This window comes from Hyperolius riggenbachi, chromosome 8 (genome assembly GCF_040937935.1).
Source record: "Hyperolius riggenbachi isolate aHypRig1 chromosome 8, aHypRig1.pri, whole genome shotgun sequence".
NCBI classification, from domain to species: Eukaryota; Metazoa; Chordata; class Amphibia; order Anura; family Hyperoliidae; genus Hyperolius; species Hyperolius riggenbachi.
Window position 1 is genome coordinate 218,687,071 of NC_090653.1, and position 24,675 is coordinate 218,711,745.

The following is a 24,675-nucleotide window of genomic DNA, read 5'->3' on the forward strand; positions in this document are numbered from 1 at the left end:
GTGTACTGTAAGGGCCCCTTTTGTTTTCTTGTACTGGGACAGCTCCAAGTCTTCTATCAGTGTTGAAAACAAAAGGGTCCTGCCTTTGCATCTTGGATAATTATATATGCAGATAGTACTGTAAAACATTTGCATGATCTATTGTTATTATGGTTCTTGTGCAAGTTTATCTTTGATTTTTTGTTATTCACTACTCCTACAATGACTGCCCATTGCCACTTACTAGTCCTCAATGATAGTTGCAAGTCTGGTGGAGGGCTCACCTCCTCCTGCAGCTTTCACACTCTAAGTAGCTGGGGTATAACTACAAATCATGGGACTCCCCAACAAAACTTTGCTGGTGCACCTCCATCATTCACATCCCTTTCCTCCTCTCCCTTCGGTGACCACCACAGCCTGGGGGTCCTTCTGCCCAGTGATACTATAAGAAGTGTGGCCCACTGGCCCTCATGATTCGCCCCCCCCCCCCCCCCCATAACCTATATAAAAGGATAGGCCTCTGTATCAGAGGGACGGTAAGTAGTTGGGGCACTCCACAATTCTGGGTCTCCCTGCAGTGGTTGGTTACATCCTTGACTAACACTACAGCCCTGCCATTGCCACCGCACCCCTGTGTTCAGTTGTCTAATGCTAACTTACTTTCTCCTGGTGCAAAGATATACTCCTTCCTGTTGCCAATACAAAGTGGATGATGTAGCCAAAACAGACTTCCTACAGCACGTCTCACGTTACACCATCCAGAGTGTGTATTGCCATATGCCTGTGTTGTACCATGGGTGTTACACAACACACGTAAGGCCCTTATTCAATTGAGTTTTTCAAGGAATCAAATTTTACATCTTCTGTTTAAATTAACTTTTCAGCAATTTACAATTGAAAAAGTACAACTGTGGGTGAAAATGTATCCTTGCTTGCAGGTACCATTGAGTGTACCTAAAGCAAATGGTTACCTAAAAAACAGATACTTACCTAAAAAGAGGGAAGCCTTTGTCCTCTGGTTCCTCCAAAGGCTTCCTGTGTCCTCCTCGACCCTATAGTTGTCAATCGCGGACTCCTGAAGCATATCCGACAAGAGCTTGTTGGATGTGTTATTGAGGCCATGCTCCCTGCCATGTATGAGTAGGGCCATCCCTGCAGTGCACAGTAAGCTGGAGTCACTTGTTCATGAAGCACGGCCATGCTTGTGCAGAGCAGGGAGTGTGGATGCAAACGTGAAGAGAATCCTGAGCAGCAGCAGTGGTCTGGAGAAGGATATGGGAAACATCTGGAGGATCCCCTCTTCCTAAGTAAGTATCTGATTTTTAGATCACAATCTGCCTCGGGTTTACTTTAAAGCCTCAAACACACATCCAACAAGCACAAGACCAACACAACTACATGACCAAATGCACATCGAGACATTGACACGACCTGTACGTCCACACGACCAAACCGAATAAACGACCAATTCATTTACATACTGCCCACGTAAGAGGAATGACGTACTGCACAACATGGCCGGCTGGCCGCATTCAAAATGTTCAAAACACTTGTACACACGCAGCCAACTGCACAATATCAGCCCAAGTCATGTGAGTAGATCCAACAGTTGGATTGGGCAAACCAGCTGTTGTCAGTTGGTTGGTTAGTCATTCACCTCCGAACACATGCCTGATTATCGCCCAACAGACTATAGTCAGATGATAAACAGGCAGTTGGTTGGTCCGTGTGTATGAGCCTTTAAAGAAAATCCAAAGTCAAATAAAAAAATGATTTTAACTTACTTGGGGGTTGATTCACTAAGCCCGGAGCCCATGCAGGTCCAGTGGGTTCAAGGAACGATATTCCTGCACTTTGATTGGCCCAGTAGGCTGACTGTGAAGTGACAGGCAGCCTACTGGGCCAATCAAAGTGATGGAATATCGTTCTTTGAAGCCACTGGACCTGCCAGGGTTTCAGGTGGGTTCAGTGGAGTGTTTGTTAAGTTTAACAAAGCGCTCATTAAACTATCAGAGCAGAGCGTAAGTCAGCAGTGCACACTACTGCATAGCGTGCTCTGAGAACTATTACCACTCGTTGTTGTCATTAAGCTGCGCTGCTGTAGCTTAGTGAATCAACCCCTTGCTGCTTCTTGAAGCCCCCTGGAGTCCTCCTTTCCCACAACGCCGCTCCAAGTCCCTCTGGCCAGCAATGGCTACCCCCGTAAAGCTGGCCGTCTATGCGTCTCCTCATTGTGCTCCCATGGTCGGAAGCGTTCTGCACACGCGCAGTGCGTGAAAATAGCTACTGCGCATGCACAGAGTGCTCCCAGCCGCGGGAGCGTGATCAAGGTACGTGCATCTTGGGGCCACACATGTGCAGTGGCTGCCAACTGGCCAGCTTGGCCAGAGGGACTTGGACTGGTGTTGTGGGCACAGGAGGACTCCAGGGGACTGCAGGAAGCCCCAGATAAGTGAAAATCATTTTTTTCAGTGACTTTAGTCTCCCTTTAAGGCAGGTGTGTCAAACTCAAATTCAAAGTGGTCTGAAATTAAACCTCGCAGGCCAACCTCAATGTCTAGTGGCCGCCTTCCTCCCTTATACAGTTCCCTGTTGTCTAGTGGCCCCCCCTCCCTACCCTATACAGTTCTCTGGTGCCTAGTGGCCCCCTCACCTTCCTTATACAGTTCTCTGGTGCCTAATGCTTCTCTCTTTCCCTTATATGGCTTCCCAGGTGATCTAGGGCTTCGACCCCAGTATAGCTTTAGTGGTGGTCTACAGTGGACCAAACATAATGCGAAGTGGGGAAACCACTTCAGGGCCAAATTGAATGGCTCTGAGGGCCAGATTTGGCCCACGGTCCAGAGTTTCATATGTATGCTTTAAGGGCATTTTATTGATAAGGTGTGAAAATATCACCTTGGAGAAAATTTAGGCTTTTATCTAATTAACATTTTCTGTTGAGTTTTCTCCCAGGAGATAATTTTTCCTCTTATCTAAAATATAACTTTTCAGCACTTAGTAACTAAAAAAGTACAAAAAAGAAGGTAATGAAGTAATTTCAAACTTATTTCAAGTATTTTCTTGCATGGTGGGAGCTTTAAAGGTATTTTATTGGTAAGGTTAGAAAATATCTACTTGGAGAAAACTCAGGAGAAAAGTAGTGTATGGACCATAGTGTAAAGTTCCCCTTCCTGTTAAGCTATCCTCGCCCTTTGTACACACCACTACAGTAGAATCCCTTTATAGTAGACTCCAAGGGACCGGGAAAAGTGGTTTTCTATATCAGATGTTTACTATAGAAATGGTCATACGCAAGCACATAAAGGGCCTTATTCACTAAACCGTGCTAACACAGTTAGCACGCCTAAAAGCTTTGCATGTGCAAACTAAGGTGCTAAGCAGTTTGCACAGAAAAACTGTTACTGATCACGTGCTATTTTAGCACGCGTAAACGTTTGTACGCGTAAAGTTTTGCGCGTACCGCTTCGCGTGCAAAATCAGCCACTTTGCGTGCAAAATATGCTTATCACGCTACTTAGCACATGAAGCGGTGCGCGCAAAACTTTACGCGCGCAGCACTGAACTTTACGCACGCAAACTGTTACGCGCATATTAGCGCATGGAGAGCCAGTTTGCACGTGCTAAGTGGCTTTTCACTGGCGTGCTAACACTTAGCACGCTTTAGTGAATCAAGCCCAAAGTATACTACTGTACTGGACCTTTATTCACTAAATAATTTGGAGTCATTTTTTTCTTTTCAATGTTTTAAGCAACACAGTGTGTCTATGCTAGATCAAAATGCACAGTGCTCAATATAGAGGGATTTGCACGCAATAATCATGCAACAGCTTGCACAGGAAGCATAGGTCTAACGAGTTAATGCAGGTACAGTACTTATAGTGTGTCCACATATCTTTGCAGCCTGGAACATACTGTAGCATTGCAGTCATGCACAAGCAAGTCACAGATGACAGACAATTCCCTCAGTGATCAGGCAGCAGGTTACACGGAAGGCATATAGGTCCTTTTGGTCAGGGCCGGCGCTACCATTAAGGCAAAGGAGGCAGCTGCCCCAGGGCCCCAGAGCTTGTAGGGGCCCCCAGTGGCTACAAGAGGAAAACATTTTTTCAAAATCGGCCTTATAGTTTTTGAGAAAATCGATTTTAAAGTTTCAAAGAAAAAAAAACACATTTAAAAACCTGCCGACTTTAATGGTTAATAGCAAATCCACCTTAAATGCTAGAAACCCTAAATTTGCAGGATATGTTAAGGAGATCATCAGGAATAAGAGGAAAAAACAATTTTTCAAAAAGACCTTATAGTTTTTGAGAAAATCGATTTTAAAGTTTTGAAGGAAAAAAAGTATACTTTTAAATGCGGTAAATGTCACTTTTAGTAGCAAACCTAACAGTAGTGTAGTTTTACATGCATCAAACGAAAGCGCAATAAATTTACTGACGGGGTTTCCAGGGGGTCTATACGCAGCCGCAGCGCTTTGGCCAGGGATCGCTATACAGCCGCAATATGGCTGTATGAAGATCCCTGGCATGTTTTACTATTTTCCCAATTTTTTTTTTTTATGTTTAGAGTGTGGGAATTTAAAAAAAAAATTGTGGGGTCCCCCCTCCTGAAACTTTTTAACCCCTTGTCCCCCATGCAGGCTGGGATAGCCAGAATGTGGAGCTCCGACCGATTGGGGCTTCACACCCTGACTATACCAGCTGCAAAAAAGGTCTCTTAATGCCGATTTTTGTTCCGGGGTATATGTTGGGGGGCCCCCCAGGTTTATTTTGCCCTGGGGCCCCATTGTTGCTTAAACCGGCCCTGCTTTTGGTGGTGCTCTTGAGGTGATCCATACAGCCTTTCCACAGCTCATGGGTCTCTGACTGACTTATAATGCATGCGCCCGCCTATTTTCCACTATAGCCAGATACAGTAAAGCAAAGGGGCCAAAAAACAGGTTTAGTATAACAGAAGTTATATTATATCAAGGTTTTTTATACTAGACGTTACTCCCATATACTTATAATTGTGCTTGGCTGGGACATGGACACTTAGTTCATTATACCATAATATTTACTATAGCAGAGTTTATTATAATGAGATTATACTGTATTCTCTATCAAGACAGCTAACGGGCATACAGTACCTCTTGCCACAGGTGTATGAGTGCGTATCTATAATGTTGACATCTATGTGCCTACTGTACATTTATTACACACAGAATAGAAAATATCTAGATTACTCAGTATAGTGTGTGCTGAATGCTGTAACTTAACCCTGACAGTCTCTGTGCTCATTGCCCTTGTTGTTGTGACCTTCATTTTGTCAGTTCCACTATTTGCTTTTCATCTAAATGGATTTTTAAGTTCAGGGACAAGGGATTAAGCTCTGCGTTCCCAGACGGGGAAACATTTCCCATCTGGGGCTGTTTTATTTTGGGAAACGGACATGGCTTTAGGAAGTTCCTAGGCACAGCGGACACATTCTGTGCATTTTCTGCATTCAAGCTCATGAAATTTTCCCTGCGGATATATCTTTATTTTTTTATCTTCTTCAAAGCGAAACCAGACGGAAAATCTGTCTGCCCCACGCCCTTGGATTGTGAGGGTTTTAAGGGTCGGGATCAGCGTGGAATGTATAAGAGTGGTTCAGATGCAGACAATGTGAGTTGTAGGGACAGCAGTTACGGGACTGATCATACAGTATGTGGCAGCGGACATGGTAATGGAACAGTTTTATGGAGCAAATGTGTTCTGTATAAGAAGGGCTTAGAAAACCACATGAAATGCTCTTATCAGGAGTTAACCATCTCCTCCCGAAGCATCTGATGACCAGAAAGACCACTAAACAGCAAAAGATAGACTACTGCTTAGTGAGCAAAGGTGGAGGTCCACTAACCATGCCTGGGAAAGAACGAGGTTCACGAGTAAAGGACTGACATTGAGCAGTGAGGCCAAGTGCAGAACATGGTGCCCCTTACCTCAATCACGTACCATACTGCAAAAGCACAGCATTCTGATTTATATAGGACATCATATTGCATCTATGTAAACAGCATGTCTATTCTCAACGAGAACCTGAAGTGAATATGATACTTACCTATGTACAGGGAAGGCTCTGGATTCCATAGAGCCTTTCCGGTTTCCGCTCCATGCCCTCATTTCACTGCTGTCCTCAATAATTTTGGTGCACCTTCTGTACTCCTCGGCAGGCTTCGGAAGTACTTGCATTCTCAAGTACTTCCACAGACGGGTGCATCCATACTGAACGTGTGCATGCCCGGACTCACTTTTGCCCAGTGTGGATCTGCTCGCTTTTAGAAGTAATCGGGGAACCCGAGTACTTTCAAAGCCTACAGGAGGAGTTTTGAAGAGGTATTCAACCTGCAGGTCGAATAGCTTCAATGGTGGGCAGTGGTGGAACAACAGGATGGCGTGAGGACCAGGAAGGCTTAATGGGATGCAGAGCCGTGCCTCTACATAGGTAAGTAGCTAACTTTTTTCTGCCTCGCGTCACGTTCTGCACAGGGACGTAGATACTCGCCTGGCGCCGCATTCACCCGCCATGCATGCTCCGGAACATTCTTGTTGCCGCCAGTTAGTAGACAGATCAGAGAATGGTAAAGTTGAAGAGAAATCGAGAGCCCAATATGGTGTAGTATGTCAAAATTGATTGGATAAATGAAACAGTAAGATGGTAATACTCACAAACACGGGTTACCACCTAGGTAGGTGAGGAGATTAGACCTGTCCTCACTCAGGATTAAGAAGTCGCTCTCTGTAGATAGGAAGAAAGGGGGTAGATCACCCCTCCACCTGGGGTGGACTCAAATATATTGGTAGGTGAACAGAGGCGCCAGAAGGATAAAAGTACATAACATTTTTAAAAAATTGCTGGGAGGAAGTGGTGGACTCGCCTCCGTTAAAGCAGACACCAAGGACTGTAAATATATAGATATACACATTTATTGAAAATATCCCAAAGATGCAACGCGTTTTGCGGGCACAGCCCACTTCTTCAGGCAATAAGCAATATTGCCTGAAGAAGTGGGCTGTGCCCGCGAAATGCGTTGCATCTTTGGGGTATTTTTAATAAATGTGTATATCTATATATTTACAGTCCTTGGTGTCTGCTTTAATGGAGGCGAGTCCACCACTTCCTCCCAGCAATTTTTAAAAAATGTTATGTACTTTTATCCTATTGGCGCCTCTGTTCACCTACCAATAGATCAGTGAATGGGAACACAGTTCCCATTCACCGATCTAAGTGCCTGTGATCAATGCTTACCGTTATCAATGAGATTATTTGTATGTAGAACAGAGGCGCCAGCAGGATAGAAGTCAATAACATTTTTAAAAATTGCTTGGAGGAAGTGGTGGGCTTGCCTCCCAAAAGCAGACACGAGATCCTGTCTTCATATAAATGAATACATTTATTATACGGTACCCCAAAACAGTGCAACGCGTTTCGCAGGCCCAGCCCGCTTCATCAGGCAATAACAGTGAGGACAAAACAGAATTTCGTCAATAGCAGGTGTAGCGCCTCATCTGTAGCGTCCATTTTTAGTCCAGTTAAAATGCATTTAGAATAAAATTATTCTTAGTAAAACGTACCATCCAAAGAAGCTAAGACACTGTCAGCCTTGGAAAGATGATAAAAAAAAGGCAGGGAATGGGCTTTCCAGAGGCTGGGATGGGTGTGCAGGATGAAAGCCCTTCGGGCTAAGGATGCCCCTTACTTTTCAAAGTACAGACAAGCAGCTTGTCTCCAATTTCAGTTAGCAGCTGAACATGCCTCTGTGTCCCATTTCATTGATAAGTCCACCTCGTGTACACTTTAAAGTCCTATTAAACTCAAAACTGAACAAGGTAAATTCTGACTGCAATTATAATCATAGATAAATATAAACATTAAAAGGCACAATACCTGTTTCATGTGGTTGTCTTGTCACTGCAGTTCAGCATGCCTTCTTTCTTCTGTGGATTCAGACAGTGAGCAGGTCAATTCAGCAATGGTTTAAGCTCCGATGTGGCCCTGTTGCCATTTTGATTTTACCACTTCATTGTATCTGGACAACTATAGTCATCCAGATAGAAGCAGTTAAATTCTAACTGGACGTGTATTTGTGTCCAGTGTTATGCAGTGGGTGCGCACGCATGCGCCCGCCCGCAGCTCGTTTCCAGCGGCATTTACGAGGTGGGAATTGGTGGGTGAGCAAGTGTTCCCCAATCCAATCGCAGTGCCTACAATGAATGAATATGACCCCGTTCATGGGCCATGTCCACTCATAATAACAAAAGTAAAAAAAAAATAAGTAAAAAAATTGAAAACTTCCTGGTATAATGTTTCCAGTGCCATCTAGTGGCGAAACAAATTACAGTCACAATACATCTCCTGTCCCCAGTTACCAAACACTAAAACAACAACAACAACAACAACCAAAAAGTTTTAATTGTTGGTCGGATACAAAAATAAAACCCAAAACAGAAAAAAATACACCTTTATTTCCAAATAATATATTGTTGCCATACATTGTACTAGGAACATAATTTAAATGTTGTGATAGCCGGGACTAATGGGCAAATAAAATGGGTGGGTTTTATTTATAGTAGCTTTGCTTATTTAAAAACTATAGGGGAATGGAATTGGAGAAATGGTGTATTTTTAAAAAAAATTCTTGTTTTTCCCTATAAAATCCATAAAAAATAAAGTAATTACTGAAAACAAGTATCGCCCGTAAAAAGCCTAATTTGTGGTGAAAAAAAAACAAGATATAGATTATTCAGGTGTGAGAAGCAGTGATAAAGTTATGGCCCAATGAATGGGAGGAACTCTGACAGGTGAAAATGGCTCTTGCTGGTAAGGAAAAAATGGCCTGTGGGCTGAAGTGGTGAAGAGATGAGATAAATGGCCTATTGCTCCTTACTAATGTTATCCTGTGAGTTACATCAGATCTCTGATGGAGAATAAACTGTACACAGACACTATGCTTTGATTTCTCTCAGGAACACACACTGTTCTCTTTTTTTTAATTTATGCGTAATGCGAAATATCGGGGAAAAGCGTAATTTATTTGGTATGTAATTGTAAGTATTCATAATTACACATTAATTTATGCGTAATTAATCGTGGGTACAAGCAGTGGCGTACCTAGGGCATTTGACACCCGGTGCTGCTGGGTATTATACGACATCCCCCCCCCCCCCCAAAGTAAAGGGGCAAAAAATGGGTGGTGCTATAACATGCGGCGCGCAAAGAGCGCCGCGGCAAAAAATTGGGCGTGGCCATGATGGATGAGGGCGGAGCTAACTGTAATTTAACGTGAACCCGGGTGAGAGTGATATGGAGGCTGCCATATTTCTTTCCTTTTAAACAATACTAGTTGCCCTGCTGATCTATTTGGCTGCAGTAGCGAACTGAATCACACCAGAAACAAGCATGCTTGTTCAGGGTCTATGGTTGAAAGAATTAGAGGCAGAGGACCAGCACGGCAGCCAGGCAACTGATATTGCTTAAAAGGAGATAAATATGGCAGCCTCAATATTATTCTCACCTCGGGTTCCCTTTAAAAGTGCAACGCAAAGACAGTGGACCGAAGTTTTGGTGACCCTTTCCCCAGAAAATTCACATACTTGTGCAGGTTTTCTCAAGAAAATAAACGTAATGTGTGCAGATTTGCCCAGAGAATACGTTCAATCATGTCGGCAGATTTGCCCAGAAAATACATGGAATCATGTCGGCAGATTTGCCCAGAAAATACATGCAATCATGTCGGCAGATTTGCCCAGAAAATACATGCAATCATGTCGGCAGATTTGCCCAGAAAATACATGCAATCATGTCGGCAGATTTGACCAGAAAATACATCCAATCATGTCGGCAGATTTGCCCAGAAAATACATGCAATCATGTCGGCAGATTTGACCAGAAAATACATGCAATCATGTAGCAGATTTGACCAGAAAATACATGCAAACGTGTGGCAGACCAGTCCAGAAAACACTTCAATCGTGTAGCAGACCTGGCCGGAACATAAACGCTACACCTGGCTGCTAATATAAATTAAGAAAAAAAAAACACATTTACTCACCTGCAGCAGAGCTCCTGTTCCGGCCTCCGTCCGGTGCGCAGCTCCCACGATCCTCTGCAGCCAGCAACTGAAACTCCCAAAGTCTCCAGAGCAGGGCTTCAGACATTTTACTATAGCCCTGCTCTGCCACTGCGGTGAACTGACACGGCATCTATTAGATGCCGAAAGTCAGTTCACGCTGGGGGGGTGCTTGGAGAATTTTAGGGGGTGCTTCAGCACCCAAAGCACACACCCCCCCCCGGTGCCGCCACTGCCCCCAGTATAGGTAGCTAGCAGTTGCCCCCAGTGAAGGTAGTATAGTTGCCCCAATATAGCTAGTATAGTTGCCCCCAGGATAGGCAACATAGCTGCTGCCCCCAATGTAGGTAGTGTTGCTGCCCCCAGTGTAGCTAGTATAGTGGCCCCCGTACAGCTGCCCTCCAGTATAGGTAGTATAGTGGCCCACAGTTTAGATAGTATAGTTGCCCCCAGTGTAGCCTCCATTGTAGCTGGTATGGTGCCCCCCCCCCCCAGTATAGGTAATATAGTGGCCCCCAGTATAGCTAGTATAGTGACCCCCAGGCCCAGTGTAGCTAGTATAGTGGCCCCCCGTTTAGCTGCCCCCAGTATAGTGGCCCCAGTATAGCTAGTATAGTGGCCCCAAGTTTAGGTAGTATAGTGGCCCCCAGTTTAGGTAGTATAGTGGCCTCCAGTTTAGGTAGTATAGTGGCCCCAGTTTAGGTAGTATAGTGGCCCCCCGTTTAGCTGCCCCCAGTATAGTGGCCCCCAGTTTAGGTAGTATAGTGGCCCCCAGTATAGTGGCCCCCAGTTTAGGTAGTATAGTGGCCCCCCGTTTAGCTGCCCCCAGTATAGTGGCCCCAGTTTAGGTAGTATAGTGGCCCCCCGTTTAGCTGCCCCCAGTTTAGGTAGTATAGTGGCCCCCAGTTTAGCTGCCCCCAGTATAGTGGCCCCCAGTTTAGGTAGTATAGTTACCCCCCCCCCCCGTGTAGCTAGAAGGAGGGGTGACAGCAGGGATAGCGGTGGGGAGGGGGGGGACATATCTCCCCCCTCCCTCACCTGGGTCCCCTCCTTCTGCTTCTGCTTCCCCCCCCCCCCCCCCCAAAATGTGGGCAGCGGGCAGCAAACAGGGCAAGCAGGCAGGCGCGGAGAATACTCACGTTACTTCCGCGTATCAGCCTGGAACATGCGTCGCCGTCACGTGCCTCTACTGCGCCTCCAATGATTGGAGGCACAGAAGAGGCACGTGACGGCGACGGAGCTACTATAGAAAAAACTAGACTTAATAGGGCCCCCCTTGCAAAAATTGAAAGCATGGGGCCTCCTTGGTCCCCAAAACCCCATGCAGGTCATGTGTTTGGGAGCCGACAAACGGCAACAGAGGGTATTCTGTTGTGACTCAGGTCTGGAAGTAGGAAAAAAATTACACACTCTCCCGTTACTTGTTACTCTGCATGGTTGGAGGTGGTGGGGATGCTCTTTGTGAGCAAATGGGCACCGTTTTCATTTTTTTTACTTACTCACATGTGAGATGAGCCTAGAATCTGCCCTGATGTATGCTGAAGAAGCTGGAATATATGTTTAGCAAGTTTTCAGGCCCAATATCAATCCATATGTAAAGTGCATGGAAGCTTATGAAGCTCGAAAGGTGTCTGTTTTTACAGCTATGGTATACAGTGGATAAAAAAGAATAACCTCCTTCAAAAAACTCACATTATGTTGCTTTGCCTGAAATAAGGACACACACAAACACTCAGTGCAACTTAATTTATTGTATGCATAGTGCTGGTGGTAAATAGCACATTAGTACCATGGAACAGAGTCTCACATTTTTATTTTCAATTTGAAGCCTGAATTTTGAAAAGGACCTGAAGCGAGAAATATATGGATGCTGCCAAATGTATTTCCTCTTAAACAATAGCAGTTGCCTGGCTGTCCTGTTGATCTTTCTGGCTTCAGTAGTGACTAAAGGCCCATACACACGTCTGATTTTTGCGAACGACGGGTCGTTTGAATGTCCCGTCGTTCAGTCGTTCGCACGCCAAATCGGGCATGTGTACAGACTATCGTTCAGGTGATAAGACCGGTTTTGAGCGATCCGCCGGGCGGATCGCTCAGGACCAGTCTTATCACCCGAATGATAGTCTGTACACACGCCCGATTTGGCGTGCGAACGACGAGACGTTCAAACGACCCGTCGTTCGCAAAAATCAGACGTGTGTATGGGCCTTTAGTCACATAACTTTTTGATTTTTTGTCAGAAACACCTGATCTGTATACTTGTTTAGTGTCTATGGCTAAAAATATTTGATGCAGAGGGGCAGGAAATTTATATTGGTTAAAATATGCATGCCAAACTCTGGCCCACGGGCCAAATCTTGCTCCCAGAGCAATTCAGTGGTTTCCCCATTTTGCATTATGCTTGGCCCGCTCTAGACCACCAGGGAAGCTATATGGGACGTGAAGAAGACTTAGAACACCATGGAAGCCATATGGGGGAGGTAGGGGGAAAGCATTAAATGCTAGGGAACTGTATAGGGAAGGCTGGTGGCCTCTAAACACCCGGGACCTGTATAGGGGAGGCTGGGGCCTCTAGACACCAGGGAGCTGTATAGAGGTTGGAGTAGGGCCATTAGATACCAGGGAACTTTAAAAGGGAGGAAGGTGGCCAGTAGACATTGAGGTTGGCCCACAACTAGGTCCCAGTGTACAATTTTGGCCAACTTTGTATTTGAGTTTGACAACCCTGGGTTAAAAGGAAATAAATGTCAGCCTCCATATGCCTCTCACTTCCGGTTTCATTTGAGACTGAATTCTAAATGGCAACCATGACAGTTTAATATAAAGTCTGCTTCATTCTACTGCAAAACAAACAGAAGTAATGACCCTTTGAACTTTTCAGCATTAAAATGTTATTAGTGTTGTTTCATCAGTCATATGTAGGTGTTTTCCCTTCTATTTACCTATCCATGTAATAAGCTGAATTCGACATGCCAATTTGTATATTTTTTAACACTTTTTAACACATTTTTTTGTAGGACTAGTACCATATGTACCTATGTCTATGTATCCACTTATATCAATATTTTTCTTTCACACGTAACATGTCAGTTCAGCTACCCTTTAAGAAAAATAAAAATGGAATAAATAACAGATACAGACTTGAACAGATACAGAACTGAGGTTTTCTGAGTTATTTCTCTACTAACTTTGCATATCTACACTGCACAATTTTCTTCTTTACAGTATTGTTCAAGGTCATTTTTCCTTCTATCATGACAAATGCCCAAGTGTTCTGTAGGCAAACCAGTGAGTATAAAAAGTTAAAAGTTACATACCTAAGAAGTGGGAAGCCTCTACAGTATATCATACATGCAAACTCTGGCCCTCAGGCCAAATCTGGCCTGCAAAGCCATCAGATTTGTCCCGTAAGTGGTTTCCCCACTTTGCGATATATTTGGCACACTCTAGTCTAGACCACCAGGTAAGCTATATTGGAAATTAAGCCATATATTACCAGGGAAGCCATATGGGGGTGGGGAGAAAGCACTATACACCAGGAAACTGTATAAGGGAGGGAGAAAAGCAACTAGACACCAAGGAGCTATATAGGGAAGGGAGGAAGGGTCATTAGACACCTTTTTTATGAGAACTAAAAACTTACCAAGATTAGAACTACAGGGTGGGCCATTTATATGGATAAACCTTAATAAAATGGGAATAGTTGGTGATATTAACTTCCTGTTTGTGGCACATTAGTATATGTGAGGGGGGGGGGGGACTTTTTAAAATGGGTGGTGACCATGGTGGCCATTTTGAAGTTGACCATTTTGAATCCAACTTTTGTTTTTTCAATAGGAAGAGGGTCATGTGACACATCAAACTTATTGGGATTTTCATAAAAAAAATGGTGTGCTTGGTTTTAACGTAACTTTATTCTTTCATGAGTTATTTACAAGTTTCTCTTTGTTTACAGCCATTGACATTTCACCAAGATTAACACGTGAGGAGTGGATAGAAATTGTGTTGATGTCTGGTGAACGCAGTAACCAGATCATTGCAGCAGATTTCAATGCAAGACACCCTACGAGACCAGGCCCGGCCCGCTCATGAGGCGGGGTGAAACTTTTGCCTCAGGCGGCAAATTTCCAGGGGCGGCACCCGCCCGTCCGTGGGTGCGGGGAGCCGGCCGGCAAGCTGGAGGGGTAGCTGGCAGGACGGGGGTATTGGGCCGACCCCCCTCCCTCGCCTGGGTCCCCCGATCTGCGCTCCCCTCCAGCCTTAAATCGAAGCAGCCGCTATTTGTAAGAGGCACGGGTGGGGAGGACTCACCTCTTACTCGTTCCAGCGTGCGCTCCACTGACGTCACTTCCTGCAGGAAGTGCCGTCAGTGGAGCGCACGCTGGGAAGAGGTGAGTCCTGAGTCCTCCCCGCCCGTGCCTACTAATAGCGGCTGCTTCGATTTAAGGCTGGAGGGGAGCGCAGATCGGGGGACCCAGGCGAGGGAGGGGGGGGTCCGACCCCCCCCCCCCCTCCCCGCCGCTAGGCCCAATACCCCCGTCCTGCCAGCTACCCCTCCAGCTCGGCGGCCCCCCAGAGCGCCCCCCCGGGGGGCGGCAATTTTATCAAAATTTGCCTCAGGCGGCAAAAAGTCTAGGGCCGGCCCTGTACGAGACCATCCATCTCCCATGCTACAGTTAGCAAACTGCTTGCTAAGTTTCGTGAAACTGGTTCAGTGTTGGATTTGCCAAAATGTGGACGCATGAAATCTGTCACTAATGAAGATATATCAGTGGCAGTCCTAGCTTCATTCAGCAAGAGCCCACAGCGTAGCACTCGCCACATGTCACTGGAGAGTGGCATTAGTGGAACATCCCTTCGGCGGATATTAGCTACTCACAAATGGCACCTTTACAAACTCCTGCTACTGCAGCATCTCAACAAGAATGACCCAGATCAGCACACTGGATTTGCAGAATGGGCAAAACAAAAATTGGAACAGGACCCTCTGTTTACGCAGAAGATTTTGTTCAGTGATGAGGCAAACTTTTATGTGAAAGGTGAAGTCAACAAACCAAACCACCGCTATTGGTCTGACACTAACCCACATCAGATAGATCCCCCCAAGACTATTGGAACAAAAAAGTTGATGGTATGGTGTGGTATATGGGGTACAAAGATAGTGGGTCCATTCTTCATCAATGGAAACCTCAAGGCCAGTGGATATGCGAAATTGCTACTTGATGATGTGTTTCCCTCTTTATGCACTGAAGTTGGCACATTCCCTGAGTTTTTCTAGCAAGATGGTGCACCACCACATTATGGGTGTCAGGTCCGAGCATTCCTAGATGAACAGTTTCCTGGAAAGGAGGATTGGTTGTCGTGGGCCATTTGAATGGCCCCCAAGGTTTCCTGATCTGACACCCTTAGACTTTTATCGTTGGGGTCATCTGAAGCCAATTGTCTATGCTGTAAAGATACGAGATGTGCAGCACCTGAAACTATTGATACTGGAAGCCTGTGCTAGCATTTCTCCTGCCGTGTTGCTATCAGTGTGTGAGGAGTGGGAGAAAAGGGTTGCGTTGACAATCCAACACAATGGGCAGCACATTGAACACATTTTATAAGTGGTCAGAAACTTGTAAATAACTCACCAAAGAATAAAGTTAAATTAAAACCAAGCACATCATTGCTTTTCTTGTGAAATTTCCAATAAGTTTGATGTGTCACATGACCCTCTTCCTATTGAAAAAACAAAGTTGGATTCAAAATGGCCAACTTCAAAATGGTCACCATGGTCACCACCTATCTTGAAATGTTTCCCACCCTCACATATACTAATGTGCCACAAACAGGAAGTTAATATCACCAATCATTCCCATTTTATTAAGATGTATCCATATAAATGGCCCACCCTGTATATGACCTTCTTGTTAAATTAGATAGAGCAAAACTAGATCAACCCCTTAGCACCCTCGGCTAACCAGATCCCAGGGGCACACAAATAGTTTCCCTGACCCCTGTAATATAGGGGGTCAGGGATTATTTGGACCTGCTTCCTCTCTTACCCACCTTGCAAAGCATTCCTATGTGACTACATTTACCTGATCCTGCTGCCTCACGTCTCCTCTCAGTCACTCGCTCTGTGCATGGAGCAATGAACAGAGCTGTGCATTGTTGGCGCTTTATAAATCAATAATAATAATAATAATGATTGCTACATGTCCCAATGACAAAGCTGTGCTCCCACCCTCAGGACTTTCAGGTCCTACAAAGAAACGAGCAGGGGCAGTTCGGGGCTGTGATTGGCGGTCTGGGGCAGTGCCACCCGCCTGATTGGAACACAGCTCTCCAAGCTGTGACTATTTCCGGATTAATGGAGCTGCGAGGCGGCACTTATGTAAGACACAGGGCACAGGGGGAATAGAGGACAGGGAACATAGCGGGACACATTGGAGGACACAGGGGGATGGGACACCAGTGATAGAGGACAGAGGACATAGCAGGACACAGGGTGGGCAGGAACATGGGTGATAGAGGACAAGGAACATTGCACATTGGAGTACACTGGGGACGGGACATGGGGGATACAGGACAGAGGACACATCGACCCAGAGGACAGGGCACCAGACACAAGGGGGCGGTTGGACACATACTTTGGCGCAGGACCAAATATGTATTATTCAGACTATAAGACACACTGACTCCCCCCCCCTCCCCCCCCCCCCCCACACACACACACACTTTTTGGGGGGAGAAAGTTCGTCTTATAGTCCAAAAAATACAGTATATAAACCTATGAAACGCATTCTAAGCACCTAGGTGCTCCTAACTACAGAAAACTTAATTACTTGTGCAGGCTTTGGGGGCCACAGCAATCATTTACTTACCTATGGGGGGGCTTCTCCATAGTCTCTGTCTATATGTAGGCCTCCATTTTCAATCTACCAGCCTGGAGATGTAATCACATCAATGGGAACTACATCTCACAGCATGCATCACGCATCTACGGTGTGCATTACAGCTGCCAGTGACATGGGATATCACTGCGGGTATGCAGTGGTACATAGAAAATGGAGGCCTACATATAGACAAGGGCCACTGAGCAGCCTCCCTAAGGTAAGTCAATACCTGCTGCACCTCCCAGAGCCCACACAATTGACGAATCTCCTTTGAGAAGTTTTAAAATTTGGGGCACTTTAAAAGGCAATTTACGGACAAGGGGCCAAATGCAATTCACCTTTTCACCTGACTTTTCTCCTTGGTGATATTTTCACAGCTTGTAAATAACATGCATTTTAAATCACCAGCAAGCAAAAAAATACTCAAAATAATGTTGATAGTAGTTTTTCCTCTACTTTTTAGTAGTTTTTCAATGCTGAAAAGTTATTTTAAACAGTAGATGAAAAATTACCTCCTAGGAGAAAATGGTGGAGAAAAATGTAATTGCATATAGACCAAGGTGTGAAAATATCACCTAGGAGAATACCTGGGAGAAAAAGTGAAATGAATAAGGGCCACTGTATCTTCTGATTATTTCTTCTCATCATAATCACCTTATTTATTTAAGCATTTATCAATGTACAGTATAGGTTACAGGAATGGGGGAGGGGGGATTCATGTTAATGCTGCTGAACAGTTACTGGTGTTCTGAAGTCACGTGATAAGCAGTGCAGGGAAAGAAGAAGTTAAGCTGACAGATGCAAGTTACATTACATAGAAAGAATACCTTGTGTGGCAGATACAATAAAAGCAAGCAGCTGGTACTTTATGGACGATGCTTGTATAGTGAGAGGGTTCCTTTTCCATTTTGAGGCTGAAGAACGGTGTGTATAGAATCAAAGTTGGTGGCAAACACTAAAGCAGAGCACCAGGTCGGCAGGACGACTAGTAGGAAACCACTGATAGGGAAAGACGTTCAGGGACAGAACCGGAGCTAGGAGTACTCTCAACATCTACAGACAAAAAATGGGACTGGTGATTTCCCCATGTCCAAAATCCCCTTTATCGGAAACACTTTTGGGTTAATTTTTGCCAATCCATAGAGGACAATATTCTTTGCCTTTTAAACCCCCCTTTTGTATTGAGCTTTATATTTCATGATGCACAAATATTTTACAAATGCAAAATCCATCGCAAAATTATTTTTGTGTCTTGAGAATTCAGGTGCAAAGCAACATCCACATGGTCCACGAATTCTCTTCTGTATGAAATGGCAGCACAAAAAGATTCAAAAGAGTATGGACTTTATTGATAAACAAAATAAAAGGATAATAAATGTAAAACTCATATATCAGCCTTCAACTCCCAGGTATAATGTTTACTTTAACTATGATTATATTTTAAACATGATTTTACAACAATTTTGCCAATTACTTTGAAATGAAAATAATTTATATTAAAAGTGATTTTGGAAGTCCCATCCACTAAGTTAAAGCTCAGGCTGTTTCCAAGATAGGATTTTTATTGATGGTTTATCCTATAATAGCTTTGGTGCAAAATCTTCTAAGGGAAACCTGTTTTGGACGTTATACGGCTTTTGCAAGTTATTCAGCAAGAACATATTTCCAGACCTTCACTGCATCTTTCCACAAGCTGTTGGGAAGTAGATCTGTTCCAGACATTGTTGTCCTCTTGAACTAAATCTGGTTTCCAAATGACTCACCATTTTAAAGCTCCGAAGCATGTCCCCCATTAAATCTCTGCAATTATTAATTAGCACAACACCTGACAGCACATCAGAAGAGGCAAGACTTTAATCTAGTTTTAGTTTGACTTTCTATAAGTTGCTTTGGTTTGTCCACAGAGCGGCAAAAGAATGACTAGGAAATATTTTTTTTTAATGGATCAACTGCAAAGTTTCTTCCTTTCTCTGTCAGAGAGAAATGATAAAAAAATCCTTTTATCACTCTACAAGTTGTTAACGTTCTACCTCGGGACCTCTTCATCTGTAATAAACATCTTAAGGAAATATGCAGCCCTTGGGAAAGGTCACTTAATTTCCTCATGGCCTCCCATACGTAATGGTTTTTATTGCATGCAGGTGCCTGGGTATAATAGCAGAGCCTGCTCATAAACGTCAAGGTTGGAGCAGGTAGTACTTACCTCGGGATGGCAGGTTTGCACCTGTTTAAGTAGCATAGTTAGATGAGAATATGTTAGTCTAAACTGAACCACTGGGTCAACAAGTTAGGGTCCCCTATTACTTTAGCATGATCAAACAAATACATTGCATAGCAATTTAGTTAGGATCCATTGAAAACACCATGTTTTGGGGGTCTCCGAATAATTGGAAGCCAACTCTTGATAAATTGGTTGAGTTTTGGACTGGAAGCTAGTTAAAGATTGTATGGCTACTTTGCAAGAGGAAGTTTCCATCTTTATATTTTCATGCTCCAGAAGTTATCAGCTAATAGTGGTGGCAGCCACAGACATTAAAGGATTGTTCCATTAATTTAGTGGACCATAGCCCTGTGATCTAAATACATAGGTTGAAATTTACTGGCCCTATCCATTCACTTCTCATATTTACCTTGGCTTGTATATAGATATAAAGTTGACTAGAATTTCAAATATTCAAACACATATATTGAATGTATGTGATTTCTGGTGAACCAGGCTTCTTGTGGATACTTCTCAAATAGTTTTAACATCCAGTCTTTCCTTAATCCATAACCAGTACATTGAAGAAATCCAAAATGAGCCAGGATGCATGAGGATCAGGTTCCTAATCTCAGAAATCTGTGAGCCTGAATGCATATGGATCAGGTCCCTAATCTCTGAAATCTCTATGAACTCTTTAAGCTTATCCGAATATATTTTAAATACATTTTACACACCACTAAAGACATGTTTTCCTACCTCATGACTATGAGATGGATGGTTAAAACCATTTACAAATAAAAAATGCCATTATTTATAGTATTTAACTCAACACTAACTAAGCATTATGGAACAACATGGTCAACATCATAAACATTTATTTATTTTAATTTTCAAGTACTGTTTTTATTAAATATTAACTTACAGTATCTGAAGAATGAGAATGGATATAATTTGACATCCATATGATTGTGTGTCAATATGGTGGGAAAGATAAAATCTACTGTTAAACATTTAGTATATCAACATGTTAGAAGTGCAAAGATGTGTTTTTGAATAAAATAATTTCAAAAGTGGGAGGGAAACCTGTGCAAATGGGCACCGTTTGAATAATTGCTTTATATAACTCTGAGAGAGTCTCATTACAAAACCAAAAACTAGAAATAAATGAAAGTGTTTAAATATTTTTGCTACTAATATTTATGTGCTACAATTGACCAATGAAACCAATGAAAATGGTCCAGACAGTGGACCAATGGGGAGCCCCGGCGGGAGCTTCAAAGATGGTTTGCCAGGGCTCAGAGAGACTGTAATTACAATGACAGATACACTGTAATTACAGAGTCGGGACTTGCGGTGAGAGGTGGCGGGTGTTTAGTGGCGGTAGGTAAATTACTTATGGGTGACGGCGCAGCTGTGGGGGGCTTCTACGATGGACGCTCGGTGGGAGCTCTTGGGGTTTCCTTATTAAAGAAGACCCCCTAGTGCAGCAGCAACGATGTGTGTTAGCTGGTTTAGGCCTGCTCTTTGTACGTGTAAGGTAACACTCATTTCTGACGAGAAGCATCGCGAAAAAATGTAATCGGATTAAGTGTAAAGGTCTTGCTCGCCCGATATCACCCAAGCGAGTTCTTTACCACCCGGGGGGGGTGATACTAGCATCAGGATTAGGCAATGCTCCCATCGCCTAATCTAAGAACTCACCAGCACTTAGCGCTGGCGAGTTCAGCAATAGACAAGACAAGACAAATAACATTTATATCGCGCTTTTCTCCTGGCGTACTCAAAGCGCCAGCAATAGGATATGGTCCTAAGTGTGCTTAAAATAACTAAAATTGTAGCTGCGATGAATATAATTTTGAACTTGTATTACTGATTGTGCTTGTTTTTTTAGAACTTATCTCCTGTCAGTGTTTACATTGCAAAAAATAAGTCAGCAGCTTCCCCTTCTCTGTACTCAGTGTTTGCAGACAGTAGTGGGGTATTTTAAAAACACAACTTAAACACATTAATTAAGCAGAGATCAGCGCTCTTTGTAGCTTGTGTATTATTTGTATAACCATAGTTATGGTTATAGTGTAACGGATTATATTCTAATACATATTTTTTTTTTTTTAAATCAGTAAAACAAATAATACAAATATATTGCACTATTTATTAGGGCCTCTTAAAAAAAGAAAATAAACTTTGTCCCACCATTCCCCACCTTAGAGGCATAAATAAAATACGAAATAATATTAGGTAGGGTAGAAAATGATTTTTAACAACATCAAATAATTCAGATAAAATAAAATACCTAGCATTCAGCTAGTAAATGTATAACATAAATATACAAATTATATTTTTTTTTATAAAAAGGATGTATTTCCCCCCCAAAATGTCAGTTTTGCAGGCATATCACTTTAGCTTACAGAACTGAAATACCCACACCAAATGGGTGGGTTGGTTGATACATAGCAATCCTAAACTTAAACTGAAATCCCATTTAAAATATATTCCATTATATTTATCATTTAGGCACTTAACCACATGAAACATATTATAGGGGGAAAAATAATGTAATTTCTATTTCTAGTTTACTGGTATTTTTGTATATACAAGCCCAGTGAAATGGGATCCATGTGGTCAAAATATTATTTTTCCAAAGGCCGCAGGACATTGACATGTTTAAATGAGATTAAAATGGCCTCTCACGTTTATAGGAGTAGAAACACAGGAAATAAAATATATGAAATACAAAATTAAAGCAATTATTGCTTGGGGAAATTCATTGATTAAAAATGAAATTTGAAAGATTACAGTGCAATTATGATGGAAATTGCATGTTTATTACACATACATTTTCCATAATTTGACACCTCTTTATTTTACTTTTTTAAATGTTTTAGTATTTTTGGCTATTTTAATGTTTTATAATTTGTATACTTTTCAAACAAGCAGTTCTGGATGTGAATTTGTCACCAATGTTTTCCTCCTTGGTGACCAGTAAGACATATACAGCAATATCTCACTTACACAAACTTAACAATTTTGGTTCAATTTCCTTTTAATGCTAAAGTAATTTTAAAAGCATATTTCTACATTTAATACAACATTAAACATGTATATCTTTATCTTCCTAAGGACATGATTTTCAACTCAATAATTAGTGGAAAGTAAAAAAAAAAAATCTAAGATCTTATAAACAAATAAATAATTGTTTGCATTTTTAAAATACCAAACTTACAAACAATAATTTATTATGAGAGATTCTTAAGATGTATTGTAGTGAGCATATACCCTAGTATAACCTGAAAAAGGAGGTCATCTAAAGAACCCTCCTTTTTTATTTGAGTTGATATGATAACAGAATAACTGGACAAAAATGTAAAGCATTACAACATTTATATTCCATGATTTCCTATTTGTTTCTAAATTTTAAACATTTTCTGCTTACTCAGCTTCATGATAGGAATGAGAAAAATGTGCACATATTTCCCTTGAAAGTATGCAAAATTGATAACAATATTTAAGTTTGAAGAAAGTCAGCGAAGTGCATTATTTTGTTATTGTTTCAAGTTACCCACAAAGTAAATTGCTTGTTATAGCAAATTAACCCCTTGAATACTCCAGGGATCTACAGAATTGACTGTTAAAGAGTTAGCCTAATGGAAAGTCTCAACAGGTGTAAAAATGTACCTATGTTTTTCTTTAAGATACTTCCTATTCACAAAAATCATTTTTATCATGCAAACGCAATAATCAATGCATTATTTGTGTGTTAAATGTGTCTAACCTTATATTAAATTTTTTAAAATATGTGAATTTATTGAACAATATGTGTATCATTGATACATCATTTCATCAGGTTGTCAAATAAATCATTGAAGGTGAACAATACATTTGAAGGTGAATTTTAATTGAATTAGAAAATATAACTGTAATATATATATTGAAACTCCTAGAGGTAGGTGTCCATTTTTAAAGGCAATACATTCACATTTCACACATTGTTCTTTTTTATTTGTGAAATAATTCAAAATATCTGTATTTACTGATTTGGGCTCTATGCATGACAACCAACGCCTGAATAGGTTTTTTGATACTTAATACTTTATTGGTTAAACAAAAAACATAATTTCAAAAGTGATCAAACATAGCATATGTTTACAAACATGCACCTTATATTTCAGACTTGTAAAATCCCAGGTTAAAAACTATACCTATCAATGATCAACCTACACTTTATTACTAAAATATAGTACTTAAACATGTGGTAAACCATTCCAAAAAAGCTATGTGTGTAATTTTCCTAAATGTATTATTTTGATTTAAAATGTAGCCATTTTGCAAATGGAACATACAAATATTACTACATATGTTAAAAAAAAGTTCCTGCTGAAACTAATGAATAAGCATTAAGCATTTAATGACTAGTTGCATTATGTATACACATAAAGCACATTTCAAACATTTGAAGTGGTCACTGCTTCCCTACCCCAGCTTACATTTTCAATAAGTAAATTGCTCACCTACCATATCTATCTATCTATCTATCTATCTATCTATCTATCTATCTATCTATCTAAAGACATACAGTACATTTTCTAGATTTCATAGCAAGTTAATGGTAAGCCGTTTGCTATAGACCAACCTGTTTGACTTTAAATGTTCATTCCCAGAATCCTCCAGTGCCGCCCTTTGTTGATGATTGGCTCCTTTACGTTGCAGACTTTTCCACCAGGATTTTTTTTTAAACAACCAGGTTTTTAGTGCCACAGTAGATTGTGTTTGAAAAGACACATTCTAAATATATAAAAATAAAACAAATGAAAACTAAAGCACTTGAGCTGATATGGGAATGATAATATAGGGATATGCCTCTTTACACAACAGTACCACCAAGTTGGCACTGTCTAATTTCAGAAAAGTTTTGTGCTTTTTAACCAAGTTGTGACAGCATGAAATCTAGGGAAATTATACCTATAAGACAATGGCAGGAAGCAAGTGTTATAGCAAACTTAACCCATTTCTGGCCAGAGGGCACTATAATCTAAAAGTTCCTCATTTTGATGCTTTGACAGTACAGAGGTTAATGACTAATAAACTCTAGGTGACTGGGGTATGTTTTCTCTTAAATTCTTGAAAGACATAGGAAAAAAAAAGTGAGGAGGAAAGGCTTTTAACTTTGATGTATGCAAAAGAACAGAATGTGGTTGTATGGAGAGTGCGAGGTTTTGAGTGTTTTTTTTTCTTGTCTATAGAGAAATATTACTGGATATCAAAAGCACCTCCATCCAACTCAGGTCAATTATGGTAACTGGTTTCATGTGGCCAGAGGTAATTTTAAAAAGATTAGTAGGGAAAAGGGATGAACTGACATAATCAGCAAGGATGTAATTTGCCAATAAGGCTGAAAAATATTCACAGTGCTTCTGAAACATTATATACATTATATACATCCTATTGTCATGCTGCTATATATATATATATATATATATATATATATATATATATATATATATATATATATATATATAGCT